The sequence below is a fragment of the Prionailurus viverrinus genome, chromosome A1, assembly GCF_022837055.1.
Source record: "Prionailurus viverrinus isolate Anna chromosome A1, UM_Priviv_1.0, whole genome shotgun sequence".
NCBI classification, from domain to species: domain Eukaryota; kingdom Metazoa; phylum Chordata; class Mammalia; order Carnivora; family Felidae; genus Prionailurus; species Prionailurus viverrinus.
The window spans coordinates 190,905,741-190,921,181 of record NC_062561.1 but is presented as its reverse complement, the minus strand read 5'-3'; positions in this window follow the sequence as shown (position 1 = coordinate 190,921,181).

Sequence of the window (15,441 nt, the reverse complement as noted above, 5' to 3'; positions counted from 1 at the left end):
CCATAATTAGAGAACTAGGAGGTCATTATTCCAGTTGTCCCTCCACCCTCCCAACCACATGCCTCTCTGCTAGCCCAGGAACAAAAGACATTTAAAAATCAGTCCTGAGTTCATTTTAATGGGAACCTTCTTAAGTCTGGGCATAGTTGGGGGGCATTTACTTGACAAATGAAGAATGTTTACTCTGTCTTGGAGTCTCAGAAATCAGAGGCATCAAAATAAGTCAGCCTCAGGTAACCAAAGAATCTGAGCATCTTGTTATGTAAACTTGTCAATTGTGTGAGAAAAGAGACTCACCTATGTGCATAACCCTTCAGTTATTTGAATGTGCACATTCTCCTTCAACTCTCATTTCAAAAGTCTGACAGCTAGAGGGAACTGCCTTCTCCCGAGGAAGTGAGTTGTCCATCACCAGAGGTGTTTAACCAGAGATCCAAAAGCCATCTGTCAGGGATAGTGCACTTAGGATTCATTCACATAGGGAGTAGATATTTGAACAAGATAACTCAAGACACTTTCCAACTCTGAGCAGTTATTTGTGAGAATGCAGGCATGCAAATTTAAAGGGAAATTAACTTTTGAAGACCATAGAAAATACCCTTCTAGGAAATATGTTCCTAAGGGATTGAGTAACAAAGAACTGCTTTTGGAGACTAGGATAAAATATAAGACTTGAAGCAAGTGTGGTCATATTGGGAATCAGTTGGCCATTGAATTAAATTTTAATATTTCTGTGCACCTCTTGTTCTTCTCAGTTTCTCTTACTGTACATTGTGCCCATTTGATAAAGTAGCCTCATTTGACCTTCAATGAAAAAGAATAACTGTACAAAATACATCAATATGTGAAAATCTCTCTTATCTAGTTCTGACTCCCAGGGAAGAAGGAGACAGGAAATGGAAGTATGCATCACATAGTCAAATGTTGATTTTTTTCTTTTTTTTTACTCTTTTGAAGGCTCTTTGCTTAGTAAGTTAGTTATTCAGAGAGATGTGCTATCTTCTTAAGACACACAGAGTTCTTTCAGGACTCTCATAAATCACTTTAATGGCACACCAGCAACTGGTTTAAAACTATCCAGCTAGGGTGTAGAATTTAATAAAACATCTTTTTCTATTCAAGAATATTGGGACATTGAAAAAGCTGAAGTTTAATGGAACAATACTGAATTAACTGTTAATGAGTGCCCCAAATGGGTGATAGCATAAAAAAGATATGGATAGCTAAATAAATAAATAAATAAATAAATAAATAAATAAATAAAAATAAAAAAGATATGGAATGAGCCACTCTATATCCTGTATTAAAAATAGTAAAAATGTATCCTATATACCACTAATTCCCGATCTCGCACTCATGGCCGACATCACTAATTGAGCACAGCACTCTTTAAACTCCAGCTTAATTTCAGAGTCTTAGCATAGAGCTCTAGGCAGTTGTGTCATTGGAGTAGCGTCTGTTCTGTTGGTCTTCCATGAACCCTTTTTGCAGGCTTTCATCTCTACTACTGACAAAAACAACTCTTGTCAAAGTTACTGGTGATTCAGTTCCATATTGCTGAGAACAAATGCCACTTCTTAGGGTACATCTTGCTCAGCTTGTTAGCAGTTGATCTCTCCTTGTTTCTAAAAGTACTTCTTCACTGGGCTTCCAGGACACCATACTCACTTGGTTTTCCTTTTACCTCATCCTTGTTTCTTCTCAGTATTATTTCCTGGTTCCTTATCATCACCTAGATTTCTAAATCCTGGAGTGCCCTCAGACCCTGACTTAATCTGTCTCCACTTACACTTGATGGTCTCATCAGTTTCATGGCCTTCAATACAATCTGTATGCCAATAATGACCAAATCATATCTTTAGCTTGGACCCCTCTTCTGACCTTGAGTCCTAGCTCCCTATTTAAAGTTTCATTTATGTGTCTATTAGGTGACTCAAACTTAACATGCTTAAAATGTAACAATTTAATTTTATCCCCCAAACCTATTTCTCCCTGTAATATCTTTTATTTTAGTTGCTCATACTAAATCTTGATGTTCTTGTTGACTCCTTCCTTTCTTACTTCTTTCCTTCTTTCCTTCCCCTTCCTTCCTTCCTCTCAAAACCATGTATAATCCATCAGAAAATCTTAAATATGTATCTGGAATCTAACTACTTCTTACCACCCTTACAGTTGCTTTGTCCTTGGGTCTTTTGTTAAATACCTGCTGGGTGGACAACTTACTTTGGGAGAAAGTAATTCCCTCCAGCTGACAGTCTTCAGAAATGAGAATTGAAGGGGATAATATTGTGGTTTATAATAAGAAAAAAAAAATATATATATATATATATTTGTTCTTTGCTCCAGTTTCTGGCATAGTCCTTCTGAAACCCTTGGAATTTCCTAAGAGATGAGAACATAAAGGTGTCTGTTGTTAGGTTAATGAGGTGACTTTTGGAATGCACCCAAAGCACCTAAAGATGGGGGCCAGTTGCCTGTGGGGCTAAACATGTGGTTAGAGAGTTGGAACTTTCACTCCTACACCTCTGACCTCCTGGGGGGTGGGTAAAGAGGCTGGAGGTTGAGTTTAACTGTCAATCACCAATGATTTAACTAACCATGCCTGTGTAACAGAGCTTCCAGAAAAATGCACTGCCACATCTCTGGCACTTAGAATGATTCTGTCTTAGATCAGATTTCCTGAAAATAGGCTTTGAAACTAGTGTGCAAGAGATTTTCTGGGGATGTGTTTGCAGGAGCAACACCTGTGAGGGAGTGAGGTAGTAGGATTGGATAGAGGTGGATGTAGAACGGATTGGTAATTACAGCAGAGACTGTGGCCTCAGGACTGGCATAGTCCTTGGGTTGCGCTGAATTGAGGCAAGGGGGCTAGACCTTTGCATTGCAGAAATGAGCAGTCATTGGATGTAGGCTGCTACCAGAGAAGGAGCCAATATTCCTAGCAACTATGGGAATGAATATGTCAGTTTGGGTGGTGTTCCACAGCATCCTCTATGTGTGATTGAAATGTGACTGATGTTCTAAAATATTTGCTTTCTAAAGCCAGGAGATAGAGTGGAGAAATGCAGAGGACATAGGCAGAGTTAGCAGAGGACCAGCCTTAGAAGCCAGAGCTGGCTTTTGAGCTTTAGAAAGCTGATACTGGACAAGAGAGTGGGAGGCATCTCTGCTCTATGCCCTTGGGAACAAGATCAAGAGAGAATATTTCCTAAGAAGGGAACATGTTGTTTTTGGGCAAATCTTTCCTAGAGATTCTTAAAAATGGAACCATTAAACTTGATACAAACCAGCTGAATATAAGTTTAAAAATACATCTTTAAAATATAAAATATAACTTTAAAAAGTTATATCACACTCCAAGTTAATTTTGAGTGTCTCAAGACTCCAAGATTTATGCCTCGTGGAACACTCAAAGCAACATAAGCAAAGTTATTATTCATTCATCCATTTATTCACTAATTTATTCATTCATTCACTCATTCATTCAACAATTTCTTATCAAATTGGTAGGTGGTAATTACACAAAACTAGTATTATTAACTGCCTTTTGAAAAAAATTCTTACATTGTGCCAGATACCAGGCTAAGTAGTTTGCTACATGGACTATTTTAGTTGATCTTACAACAATTCTATAAAGTAGGTGTTATGGTACTATTTTTTTGTTACTTTTTTTGTTGTTGTTAGAGTAATTAAATCATTTGCTCAAGATCACAGAATTAGTAAGTGGCAGAGCCTGGATTGCAATCAAGATGTTTGAGTTTGTAAAAGACTAGTACATTCTCTAGATAAAGAATAACTAGACATATTCCTTATCCTCAAGAAGCCTACAGTATAGTAGGGAGACAGATAAATCAATAAAAAAGCTACCAACAGAGTAAAGATGTGCATCTAGGTCTATGTGTCAAGTACATTTTCTTTCTTCTCTACCTATTTGTATAGTTTGAGGATGGAATATTGTATTATTTCTAGTGATTAATCAGGATGCTTTGACTATCCAACAGAAAGTGGTTTAAACAATAGGATTATTGCACATTAAGAAGAATTCTGGAGGTAGGAAGTGCCAGGGTTGGTTGGTTTGGTAGCTTGGTGAGGTCAGACCTTTGGGTTACCTTCCCCAGATGCTTGCCCCAACTCTGGACTAGTTATGGCACAAATAGAATAAAGAAATATATATATAAAAAGACTAACGAGGATGTCTTCCTTTCCTATTTCCACACAGCTATTCTCAGGGACTGGGTTAGGAAGGATGACACTACCTGGGTTTTGTCCTTTAAAATGTTCAGAAATGTACCATAGATTATCCATTGCTGAGACACACTACTTTTAATGGAAAAATATTCTTGGACAAAATCTAGGGGGCTACGGAGCACTAAAGCAGTTTCTTGTTTTTGAGGATCTTGATGGAGTGTGTGAAACATTTGCCCATTAGTCCTGTAATTGCACCACACACTGATTCTAGTACTTACTGAAGGAAGTTGCCCTGCGTTTCTTCTTCCTGGAATAAAATGTTACTTACCACTGTGAACATCTTTCACTGGGTTCGTGAACAATGTAGCGGAACTGAGTAATAAACAGAATGCTGTCAAATATATATCTTCCCATAATAGATCCTATACCTTAAAATGCCTACAGGGAATCACTTTTTAAAGTCTATAACATGCAGTAGTTTTGATACGACTGGTTGAGCCATGCAGAAATGATTAAAAAAAGAGTAATAAATTCAGATTTTACACGAGGCACCGAGCATTAAGCCAAAATGAAACTACCATAGTCAAATCTTCTACGGCTTAGAGCTAATTAGACCTACATTTCCAAATGGCACAAGCATCATGCAATGCAGCAATTGTTATAATAACTATATTCTCATCTAGTGCTGGGTGGTGATTTACACCAGCAACGCCTGCCAGGGCTAATGGATGTTCTAGGAGGAAATCTCTGGGGGCTCTGGAGCAAGACTGGGAATTTTGCCCCTGGGCATCTCTCTCCATTGGATTCCTGGTGATTGTGCTGAGTGTTTGGCAGGGCAGAGATATAGCCCAGGGGCAGTAATATCTGTGCATTTTAATTACCACTGAAACAATGGTAATGACTGGGTTTATATAGATTTAAGGAGAAGCAGTAGTTCATACTACCTTTTGAGTTTGTTGGGAGGGTAAAGTATGGCTATGTCTATTAAGTTCTTAGCATAGTGCCTAGCACATAGTAAGCACTCAGTAAATAGTAGCTGTTTTCAAAAATAAATGCTCCATCTATGGGTTGGAATGTATGGTTTATTCTAGATTGACTTTTGGCTCTAGAAGGAGACACTATTTCAACTGAAGCAGGGTGGTTAGTGACTTTAATGCCCTGGATTTCCCCAGAAAATTACATAAGCAAGGGTAATCCAGGGTCTCTGTTGATCCTGGCTGACGTTCCACATGTCTAAGTATGCTTAGCTCCTGCCTGAGAAATACAGGCTTGATTCAGTGGAAAACGTGTTTGAGCATTCCAGTCCCCACTCCTCCTTTATAAAGAGAGCCCGTTGTGCTAGTGAGAAGAGCTCCAAATTACCTACAAAGGGGGTGGTGAGAGTGTAGAAGGTGGGTAGTAGGCTAGAAGACTAAGTGGGAGGGAAGAGGTGATTCCTCATAAATGCCGCCCAAAGGCATGATTCAAGGTGTTGGTGTGGACTGTCTTCCTGGGAAACCAGATTGCCACACGATGATGACTTTCTGAATTCTTTTCAAATTTATTATTCATATCTTAAAATGAAACTCAGATATTCTGAATGTTTCTTTTCTGCCCAGAACTGGGCCAAGACTTTTATATGTGTGATCTTTTCTAATCCTCTCCATAATCCTACAATGTGGATATTATTAGCCTCATTCTTTATGGGGAGGGACACTGACATTTAGTGTGGTTACATGACCTGGCCATTAGGCCACCCAATTAATCAATAGACTGGAGTCTAGCTCAGTTTTGTCTTACTCAAAAAACCATGATCACACCACTGTCCCCATGGTCCCTGCTGGGGAGACTGTGGGATTGTATTTGCTCATTGTCCCCAGATGATCTGAGTTTATAGTACATGACCTCATGCTTTTTGGCTACCAGTCAAGGAATGAATTAATCCTCCCACCAGCCTTGATTGATTCCTTGCCTTGTGCTCAGCACTCCACTAGTTAGAGTGGGCATAAATAAAAAAATATGAAATGAGGTCCCTGGTTTCAAGGAAGGAACACACATGAAGCATTAAGTGAACAGTGTAACACCTTACATGATCAAAGACTAATATGGCAAGCATCCCAACCATATACCACATGGCTCACAGTATCTACTTCTTGCACTGCATGCCAAACACTCTAATTCTTTTCTTCCTGATTCTGGACATGGTTTCAGTCTCAGAATCCTTCTCAACATAGCACCCCAGGTCGCCACAACTGGTGGATACAGTCACCATCTGTCCTGTAAGTGTTGTTTTCATGCAGGAGATTGAGGAGGTCTGGAGGGGCCAGTGAAGGCTAAATGGGAGTGGTGGGTTGAAGCCCAGCCTTTAAAAAGGGGGAAAATTTAGTAGTGGGATTTCAAGAAAGGTGGATATCCAGGTGGAAAGAAATACATTAGCAAGGGGCCCGAGATGAGATTGAGGGAGTAGCCTCCTATGGTTTGGGGACAAGAGTGAATTTCCTGATGTGATGCTCTTGGGGCAGAAACAATGAGATTGAATAAGACCTTTTTTTTTGGACTTGATTTAGACCTATTTGTGAACAACATAGCCTATCAGAGATAATAAGATAGTAAGAATATTAACTCCTATTTATGAGGGTTATTGCACCTGTTGTACCACTACTGCATACATGCATTGTCTTATTTTATCCTTGGAGCAACCCTGAAAGGAAGTACTAGTATTCACATTTTATAAAGGGGATTAGCTAATGTTTAAAGATAATGGGCTATGTAGCTGGTTACATAGCTGGTAGGGAATGTTACTGGAGTTCAAAAACATCTTAAAGACTTTGCCAAAAAATATCTGATATCGTGGACTTTATCTTCCCAGCATGTCCTCGCACATGTGCACAGTTATATATATATATATATATATATATATATATATATATAGCACATAATATATATATATGTGCACATAATACACATGTATACATACAATCTCATATGTATAGCCTCATACACACATACCACATACAGATATAGCTATACATATACACACATATATGCACATACACACATACATATTCATTCATACTTATACCACACATATAAATATATGCACATATACATACACCATATGAACACTATTCTGCTGGGAAAAGTCACTGCTCTTTTTGATTGCAGTGGTAAGTATATGGCCCAAAACAGGCAAAATCAATTTCTCCTCCCAGCATTTGAATCTTGAGCGGAGATACGTAGAGACAGGAGGAAGCTGAGTCATCTGATAGCAGTGCTCTTGAGAAAACATGAGTGACTGATATCCCTGAGCTGACTGTTTCTTGTCCTTCTTGTGCTTTGTCCAGCTCTTCCTTTTATTCCACAAGCTGCACAGTAGACTTACAATAATTGCTTTTTTATCCCTTAAGTCAACTTCTGTTGCTTGCCACCAGAAAGTGCTAAATGATATAAATCATCTCTTCAGTTTAGCCAATACCAGTGATGGGGTGCATTCCAGTGAGAATTGTGGCCAGTGAAATGCTGAAGGAAAGAAAGGAGCATTTTGTTGCTTTGTTACAACACTGTCTGTGGGGTAGGATCATGATGTAAATGAGACTGATATATGAGGGCCTTCTAGAATTTACGGTAATAAACCATTTACAAATAGGGGCCAAGGCAGAGTGCCCTTATTCTGAATCCATGAATTTCTAACTCATGGTCTGATGTTAATTCTCTTGGTTATAACTTGCCTTCTGTTTTCCTCACTCTTTCCTTTTTGGTGATAATATGATGGCTAGGTAATATATTGTTTCTTTACCCTTCAGTCCTTCAGGAGATATTTATGAGAGCACTACACATAATGGTAGATGTTTGGGAATAGAGAAGAAGTTCAAGATACACAAACAGAAATTTGGAGCTGGCAGATACATTTAAAGTGGTGTAGTTCAACCCTTTGTATTCTTAGAGAAGAGAAAACAGAGGCTCAGTACAGTTCAGTGACTTAAGTAGGATCACAAAGCATAGTGGTAAGTCTATGTTTTGGGACCTATGACCTAGGTCTTTTTGCCTAGGTCAGTGATATTTATGGTTTCTAATCAAATTCTTGGAATCTGGGTGAGAAGATGAGGCATGCAAAGAGGGAGCAATTGGCAAACTCAGCCCTGCATCAAGTGGCACTCCTCTTTTTTCCACTCAGTAGTTCTGCAGAAACCAAATAACCCAAAACTCACTCCCCCCCCCCCCCCACCTCCAAAACAGATGGAGGTCTCCAGCTTAAGCTGAAAACTTAGTTTGGAAACTTGATATGAAGTCTTTCCATAGCATCACTATTACTTTTCTCCTTCATTCCCAAATTGGGATTTTTTTAAAGGTATAATTGATATACAACATTATATTAGTTTCAGGGTATAGCACAATGATTTAATATTTGTATATACAGTGGAATGACTACCACAATTAATCTAAACACTGTACATAGTTACAAAAATTTCTCTTTCTTGTGATGAGAACTTGTAAGAGTTACTCTCCTAGCCAACTTTCAAATACGCAATACAATATTATTAATTATAGTTGCCACGATGTACATTATTATATCCCCATGATTTATTTATTTTATAACTGGAAGTTTGTACCTTTTGACTCCCTTCACCCATTTCTCCTCCATCCCCACCAAATTGGGGTTTTAAGGTGATATCACTCAAGGGGAGAGTAAGATCTGTTACGCCAGTGGTACTCCAATGAGCCACATAGAGTGCAGAGCCCGCTTTTACTCTGTAGGCACAGAGAACCCCAACAGTTGAGAAAAAGAGACAGGTGTCTTGTATTCAATAACTTTTGACATGTTAATTCTGCCCAATAGAGAAATGTGGACCAGTCAATGTCAGAATCTTGCCATCTTGTCAATCAAATAAGGATCCGAAATTTTAATTACTACCTTAGGCTCCCTCGATCTTTGCAGTATAAGATAGAATGTTTCATTTATTCTTCCTTGAAATTCAATTTTTCCTTGACTTCTATGACACCCCATGACTTGATTTTCTCATTTCTGGTGGCTTCTTCTCAATATATGCTCTGTGGGTTCTACTTAACCACTTATCTTTTAATGTTGGTACCCTACAAGTTTTTATCTCTGATATATCTCTCTTGGCATATGAACTCTTCCTGGTCAACTTTATTATGGTGGCCATCTGCTGTTTTGGCCCTCCCAGTATCCATCCCACCCTTCCTTTAGTTAAAGCAAATTATTCTGTTGTGATGGAAAAAGCAAAACCTCTCCCACTCTCAGTATATGTGATTCTGGTGTGCTGGTGAATTTTTAACAATCAGCATTCAGGGGGAAAAAGCCATGATTTTTAACATTTCCTTGGTGTAAATACTCCTACCATGCTCAGAGCGTATTAATTTAAGACATATTTATCAAACACCAAATATGTACCAGGAGGTACTGTTTTTAGTACTGGGAATCCTGAAGGTGAATAGAACCTAAATAGTCTTGGTGCTCGTGGTGTTTATATTCTAGTTGTGAAGATCAATAAAAACAATTAAGTGCATAAATTAATTAACAAGGTGATATCAGGCAATGACAAGTGCTGTAAAATAAAGTAGAATAAAGGTTAAATGAGTGAGGTAGAGAGCTATCTTAGACGGTGGAGTCAGGGAAGTCTTCACTAGAGATTGACATTTGAGCTCAGACCTGAATGAGGGAAAGTGAACTAGGTAAGAGCTTGGAAAATAGCCCAAACTTGCAGCCCTGGAACTTTTGCTGGATCTATTTGGAAAGAGGTGGTCTTTTTTCAAGGAGGTAACTTTAAACTTGTAGTATGTCTGCCTGGAAGTGCTGGTGTCCACTATCCCACCTCGAAAGGTGAGAAACACTAAGATAAGAGGTGGAGAGAGACTGATTCCTAGTGGTAATATTTGGACATTTGGATATTTGAACATTTGGACATCCTTACCCCTCTGTATCTAATGCCAGCATATTCTTGCACACATGAGCCAATAAATACTACTGTCCCCCCCCCCCCACTCCAACGTTTTTTTGGTTCAGTTTGTGTCTTAACTAATGTTGGCACACATGAGCCAATAAATACTACTGTCCCCCCCCCCCCCACTCCAACGTTTTTTTGGTTCAGTTTGTGTCTTAACTAATGTCTTAATTAATATACATATCTACCCTTCATGTCTTCAAATCCTATTTATGAAGTGAATGACTCCAAAATCTCTCTCTAGATTGGATCTGATTCTAAACTCCAGACATATGTAGCAGCCACCTACTAGATATATTCACCTACGGGTTTTTGGAAACATCACAAATGTAATATGTATAAATTTCAATTAATCATCTTTCTTTCCAAACTGCCCACTCTGTTTTTTATTTCTACTTGCCAAACCAAGCCAAAACCTGGGTGCCATTCTGTACTTCTTACTCTCCTTCAACCTTTTAAGAAATTAACTATTAATTTCACGGACCATGGCTCATAAGTGTTTTGGAAACACACCCTATTCTCTCCATTCCCACTACTCAACCTTAGGTACTTGTTTCTCACCTAGATTTCAAGTCTTTGTCTACTCTTCCTACTCTTTAGTATTAGTTTCCACCATGTGGCCAGAGTAAACATTCTCTTTTTTTTTATTTTAAGAAGTTTATATAGTAGTAAATGTGACTTAAGACCTTGTGTCAGTTAGGATCCTTGAAAGAAACAGAAGGAGGAACCTCTAGGAGTTTTATATGTATATGCATATATATTTGTATATATGTATATATACATGCATATATATAATGCATTAAATCAGATGTATTTTAAGGAATTGGCTCATGAAATTGTGGGGGTTGGCAAGTCTGTAATGTGTAGGGCAGGCTGGCAGGCTGGCTGCTCAGGCTGGATTTCTGTTATAGTCTTGAGGCATAATTTCTTCTTTGGGAAGAAATTCTTCTTAGTCTTCTTAGTCTTTCTTCTGAAGGCCCACAACCCATTGGCTGAGGCTATTTCATGTTATGGAGTATAATCTGCTTGACTTAAAGTCAACTGATAGTAAAAGTTAATCATATCTACAAAATGCCTTTACAATATCTATACTAGTGTTTGACCAAACAACTGGACACCATAGTTTAGGTGAGTTGACACATAAAATTAACCCTAACAGACCTAGAATAGGCATGACAGAGCATGCCACCTCCAGACTTTGAGAATTTCTGGATGATTTCAATAGTTCCTTTAGAAGATAAGTTGAGGCAGCTGAGGGTTGAAGGCACAGTTTAGTGTGCAAAAGAATCATCAGTGTGCTTGTTGTTAAAATGTTGGTCTCCTGACTTCATTCTCCGAGGATTCTTATTCCCAAGGCCTACAGTGGGTATGAAATTAATTTTATGGGTCTTTACCAAGATTTTTTTTTTAAAACAGAGCATTAGGAAGGCCTGGGTAGCTTAGTTAGTTGAGCGTCTGACTTCAGCTCAGGTCATGATCTCGTGGTTCATGAGTTCGAGCCCTGCATCGGGCTCTGTGCTGATAGCTCAGAGCCTGGAGCCTGCTTTGGATTCTGTGTCTCCCTCTCTGCCCCTCCCCCACTCATGCTCTGTCTCTCTCTCTCTCTCTCTCAAAAATAAATAAACATTAGAAAAAAATTTTAATTATAAAATAGAAAAAGGAGAATTAAAAGATTATAGAAAGAATTAGAGGGCATCCCGTGTGGTAAAAGTGAGTATTTTTTCAGGGAAATATGTTTGTTTCACCTGTGAGTTTGTGCATGGGGGGTTGGGGCATATTGTAAAATGCATTTCTAACTGTGGGTCATAGTCAGGGTCAAAAAAGTTTGAAAGCCCTGGTGAGGAATATGGTCAGTATTCACCCTTGTGGCATGATGTGGCAAGTGACTCTTCTCTTATTACATGGACTTTTATTGCTATTGACAGCTCCATCCATCCTTCTGTGGGCAATTTTTTCATCTTTTGGTCTTGCCAAGTCTGGTGGTTATGGAGTAATGAAAGGTTAAGGCAGAGAGGGTACAAAACAAGAGTTTGAAATCCCCACTCCAACAAGCTCCTGCATTCTCCTCCTTTCCGTCAGTTCCTCCTCACCCTTCCCTGGAGTCTCTCTTTGCAATTTGTATGACTTTTTGTTGCCTGTACTGCAGGGACAGGAGAAGCCTGCAGTCAGATGTAGGGTCAAGCACCCCACAGAGCAGATGGCAATAGCAAAGTGTACTTTAATAACTCTCTCTTCCCGAGCAGCTCTGGAAACCAAGCCGAGATTTCCAGTGCTGTTTCTCCTCAGCTTCCTGGCCCGGGGGGAAGACCTGACTGATGGCTTTGAATATCCATCAACAAATAATAAATAATAATAATAACCTGCCTGCCGCGGGCTTGTCAGAGCCAGGGAGGTTGGGTTTGCTGATGCTTTCTTGTTTCTTAATACAACCTCAAAGTCAATTTTAAGCAGAAACCATAGCAGCTTTGCACTGCAGGAATTTCTCCTTGTCACCGTCCTTAAGTCTGATTCCCAGTGTTGAGACCCATTTGGTAAGATTGTGAAATGGGTGGTATGTCTGTTGTGACCTGGGATTCTCAGATCTGCAATTTTTTTTTCTCTCCTCAGATATACCCTATCTCAGGCACCATGCTGTTCTCGAATGTCCCAGTTTACCCCCTTTCTTCCAGGTTATAGGTTGGAAAAGACCCAGATTGACTAAATGAGTCCTGGGGTGTGAGAGGTATCCCCTCAGGAAGACTTGCCCTCCATAATGATTTAAGATCCTGGGCTTAGGGGTACGAGTGCCTAGGTTTGAATGTGAATTTCTGCTCTTTCACCTCTTTGTGTGTGTGTGTGTGTATGTGTGTGTGACCTTAAGCATATTACTCAACTTCTCTAAGTCTCATCTGTAAGGCAAGAATAATATTAATAGTAGTAATTATAATAGGTAACATTTATTTGCTTGTTGTGTTCCAGGCAGTGTTCTAAGTGCTTTACCTACATTGGCTCCTTGAACCCCACGAGGAAGGTAATATAATTGTCTTTGGCTTACAGATGTGGACACTGAGGCAGGTGTGGTTAAGGAGTGTGCCCCAGGCCACAAGCTAGTAAGAGTGAGCCAGGATTATTCACTGGGCTGAGCCTCTGCTCCTGCAAGCTAAGTGGAAGTAAGCATAACCAGGCTTACTTACAAATCCAGGCTTTGGGACAGGGGAATTTTCCCTTTAGGATTTTGATTAACCCAAAGTAAACATTTTGAAGTCCACATTTTCAGGCCCAGGGAGATTGTTGGTACAGATAATTATCTGTACTCCACTCAACCTCCAGACCAGCCCTGTACCTTAAAGGCAGGTTTGGGCTTTGCCTCTCCTAAATGTCAACTCATTGGCTGGACAGACTTTGCATTTCAAGATTCTTTACAGCCCCCAGAGCATTGAAAAGTTTATCCTCAGTGTTGAGAGAGTTTTAAAGTCCACTCTGCATGATGGATGAACTCCTGTGTGAGAGCCCTGACTCCCAAGCCCTTCCTCTCCCGATCTGTGTAAAGCGTGGCCTGCCCATGGCAAGTCTCCTTTAAGCTGCAAATATTCTTGGTTGGAGAAAACTTTGAGACATCAACTCTTCAGGTGCCTTCATTTGTCAGATCACTTTCCTCTCTGTTGTGAGGAGCCAGTCGCTGTACCCAGGTAGAAGAGAAGTTGGAATTAGGTGTTGACTGTCTGAGTTTGCTTTGTGCTGGCCACCCCTGGCTGGCCTGGACCACAGACTCCATCTGAAAAACTGCCCTGGGTTGTGGCATAGGATGATATTTCTTCTTCAGTCATGGAAAAGACTAAGGGGGCCCTCTTATATTTTTGACTAGCTGGGTTCTGGGCTGGGGATCTTGCATTTGTTGTTTTCCACACTCGCTGCTGCCTCATTGCTCACTTGTGGACCTCCTAGAGATGAATAATTTAGCTGGCATAGGAATAAAAGTCCCAATACTCTCATCCCACTTCATTTCAGATTCACATTTAGCTACTAGAGGTAGAAGGGGACTGGGAGAGTGATGAGAGAGACCATAACCCGTGATATGTCACAGCTTTATGGCCTCTCTCATGAAGGAAGCTTGCCAGTCTCAGGCATGAAATGGCCCAAGTCCCAACCGTGGGAAGCACGTTCCAATAGGACTCCTGGAAAACGATTCAGCCACACTCACTCCTAATCCAATTTAATGATCCTATTTTGATAGTATTACGTATTTATTTGCTGGTTAGGAGAAAAACCACCACCTCACAAGGTCTCCCTGCAGGTGCTCTAAAAACAGGGCTACTGGAGGAGCCCTCTTCTTGCTCCATGCCAGGGGCTTAGGGCTTTAATGTGAGAATGTGGCCTTCATACAGGCTGGGATGTTTGAAAGGGCAGGACCAGGGAGTGGGGTGGCAGTGCTAAAAGTTCTAAACAAGCCAGCTGGGGCGGGAGCATGGTCGTGAGGGAACATTATCTGGTGTGATTCTTTGTTTTCACGGCATCACCTCCTATTCCTCAGCCCAACAGAATCACCAAGCTGTAAACGGCACACCTTACAAATCAGTGTTCCCTGACGTGGCTGGAGCGTTCATTACCAGCCGTAAAGGCACGCCAGCAAGAGAGGTTGCTGTTCTGTAGCCCAATTTTCCATCGCAATAACCCAATTAACTGGTGTGTGTGTTTGTTTTACAAAGCTCCAAGCTACAATAAACCATACAGATACGTGGGCTGCAGAAAGCTCTGTAATTAGGACAAGGTGTACAAATTAAACTACTCTTTTTAAACTTCAAACCAGCTAACTTCTGACATACTGTACTGCTGGGGCTTCTGGGACTGAACCCAATTAACATCTTAGTATTTTATAAGCATCGTTTTAATTGCATTTGTATGCAATCTTCTCTCCAAGTGCCTTTCAAGGTGCTAGTCCTTGGTTCTGCTTTTATTACTTTGGTGATTTAAATCTTCTCTCTCGGAGGTTCCCGTTAATAATGACTACTGCTACTTCAAATGCTGGTCCAACATAAAACTAGTCTCTCAAAAGAATTATGCATTAAAACAGTTACATTTAACTTTATTATTACATTTTTAATTTTTTCTCTGTTTGAACATTATGCCTTGAAACATTTTATCAACCTGTCAGCCCTCGTAATGGCTAGAAAAGAGATTCTTTTTGGAAGCTAGGATGATGGCTTTTTCCCCAGCTCCTTACCTTTAGTCTGGATTAAAGGTCTTTGGTGCTGTTGGATGGTGTGATGGTGAGGGGGTATTTAAACAAGTAGATTTGGGGTCTTTAAATTTCCTAGAGGGTTTTGGAGCATCT